Source organism: Microtus pennsylvanicus, chromosome 7, assembly GCF_037038515.1.
Source record: "Microtus pennsylvanicus isolate mMicPen1 chromosome 7, mMicPen1.hap1, whole genome shotgun sequence".
Classification (NCBI taxonomy): domain Eukaryota; kingdom Metazoa; phylum Chordata; class Mammalia; order Rodentia; family Cricetidae; genus Microtus; species Microtus pennsylvanicus.
Genome location: NC_134585.1, coordinates 118,626,695 through 118,629,329, shown reverse-complemented (window position 1 = coordinate 118,629,329; position 2,635 = coordinate 118,626,695). Strand labels below are relative to the sequence as shown.

The 2,635-nt window shown below is 48.7% G+C and overlaps 1 non-coding gene across 1 annotated transcript; it reads right to left on the bottom strand.

The window, feature by feature from the left end:
- Positions 1-1,648: 1,648 nt before the first annotated feature.
- On the bottom strand, positions 1,649-1,752 carry LOC142855240 (U6 spliceosomal RNA). Its single transcript, XR_012911495.1, has one exon. It is a non-coding gene; the product is annotated as a U6 spliceosomal RNA (small nuclear RNA).
- Between the last annotated feature and the right edge of the window lie 883 nt (positions 1,753-2,635).

Genomic DNA, 2,635 nt, shown 5'->3' with positions numbered 1-2,635 from the left:
AAAGGTGTCACTAAACTTGACAGAGGCCTCCCTGGGGGCCTCTCCTTAACATGGCTCAGATCCTGGGTCTGTGAAGGCCCTGAGCCAGCGCCCCCTGAGGTGTGGCTTCTCTAAGGACAGCTGTGGACACACAGTCCTAACCCAGAGGTGTATTTATAGAGCTGGTTTCTCGAAGGGGGAAAGCCCCTTTGCCCGTGCTGGGGACCGCACGGGCGGGCTGGCGGGGGATCAAAGGCAGTCTGCCTCTTCGGGGCGGGGGTTTTCAGCGCTGACCCTGGCTGCCCAAAGCCCCTCACCTCTGAGGACACCAACAGCAGGACAGGCAGGCAGGCTTTCCAGCCTGGGGGGAGCGTTTGGAGGGAAGGCTAGTTGCTGACGCGGTTGACGCTGTTGTTGACATTTGTAACTGCGGGAGCTGAAGGACACAAATAGTCCTTCCCTTTAAGAGGTGGCTGTGCACCAAAGAGCTCGCAGCTGTCACCTTCCTGGGTCGGTGGCCTGTGGCACTTTCTGACGCCTCAGCTATTTTGTGGGTCACCTCTGGAGCATAAAAAAAAGTTTTTCTTTTCTTTTTTTTGTTTCTTTTATTTCTGTCTTTTTTTTTGTGTGTGTGAAAAATTATATAAGGGCTGGGACTAAACCAGGCCCTGGTGTCTTTAATCCCAGGAGGCAGAGACAGGTGGGTCTCTGTGAGTTCAAGGTCAGCCATGTTTACAAAGTGAGTTCCAGGACAGCCAGGGCTGTTACACAAAGAAACTCTGTCTTGAAAAGCCCAAAAGAAAACAGAAAAGGCCTGGGCCTAGTGTTCATGCCTGCTATCCCAATATTTGGGAGGTTGAGATGAGAGGATTGCTCCAAGGCCAGGCTAGGCTACAGAGTGAGTCCCAGGCCAGCCTGGGTTACAGTGAGGCCCTGCCTTTAAAGAGCGAGCTAACAAAATTGTGCAAGAAGCAGATGTTCACTCAAAGCCCCTCTTGGGAAGGGGCACAGACAGAGTGCTGACTGAGCAGGGCGTGGTACTGAGCGCTTGTAATTCCAGCACTCCGCGTCAGAGTCAGTAGGATCCGAATACGTACTATAGCCAGCCTAGCCGAGGCGTCTCATACCATAAGGCCCAAACAGACAGCAAAAGCTCACTGATCAGACTTTGTGCTCAAAACAGAACATCTTCTCTCTATATATATAGAGATAGATGATAGGTAGGTAGGTAGGTAGATAGATAGATAGATAGATAGATAGATAGATAGATAGATAGATAGATAGATAGATAGATTCTTCAAAAATATGGAATGCTGGGCTGAAGAGATGGCTCAGAGGTTAAGAGCACTGACTGTTCTTCCAGAGGTCCTGAGTTCAATTCCCAGCAACCACATGGTGTCTCACAACCATCTGTAATGAGATCTGGTGCCCTCTTCTGGCCTGCAGGCAGGCATGGAAGAAATGTTGTATACATAATAAATAAATAAATAAACAAACAAACAAATAAATCTTTTTAAAAAATGGAATGCTTCACGATATAATATATTATATATAGATATATTATAGATAGATTTTTCAAAAATATGGCATGCTTCACAATATGTAATATATGATATATTATATACCCATATAGTGTGTATATCTATGATATAATATAGATAGATTTTTCAAAAATATGGAACGCTTCACGAGTTTGTGTGTCATTCATGCACAGGGGCCATGCTAATCTCTGCATTGTTCCAATTTTAGTGTATGTGCTGCTGAAGCCAGCGCAAAGTCCTTTCTTTGCTGACTAGATTTCAGAAGGTGTCCTGCAGGCTTCTAGGACAGAAGCATCAGTGGACCCAGTGCTGCACGCCCTGCATGCTACAGTCCAGCACACCGGACAGCCCTGCCTGCAGGTGCAGTCGTAGGTAAATCACAGCCTCCTGGTGGCCACAGGTCCGGGCGTGGGGCCTGCCTCTGTTGTGCTCAGTGGCCGCGCTGACAAACTGCCCTTTGGAGTTGTGTGTTGACACACACTTGGGTTGATCTCAGCCTTCGTCGGGGAACCTTGTTTCTGCAGAGGGCAGTTGTCCAACGTGCTGAGAATGGGAGACTGAGTGAGTGTGCGGCTCTTCGTGGGTCGTCTTTATTCAGCCAGCCGTCTCTCCACCCAGGGCTCAGGAAGTCTGTAGCTGGAGGATGAGCAGCACAGTGAAATGCTGTCTCCGGGTGTATCGTGGCTAGCAGTCAGGAAGTACAGTGTGGCTACCTACACAAGATCAAGCCATCCAAATTTCTGGTATGGTGTGTGTGTGCTTTCCAGATCCCATCGCTTATAGAGGTATAATATGCAGGGTTATATATAAATTTAAAAAAGGCAGGTGTGGTAGCGTATGCCTTTAGTCCCAGCACTTGGGAGGTAGAGGCAGGCAGATCTCTGAGTTTGAGACCAGCCTGGTCTACAGAGTGAGTTCCATGACAGTCAGGGCTACACAGAGAAATCCTGTCTCAACCCTCTACCCCCCCCCAAAAAGTACGTACTGTTCTTGCAGAGGGCGTGGGTTTAATCAACAACTCCCACATCAGGCAGCTCACAATCTCCTGTACCCTTAAGGAATCCAGCACCCCCTTTGGGATGCTGTGGGCACATGTACTCACACGTGCACAGCCC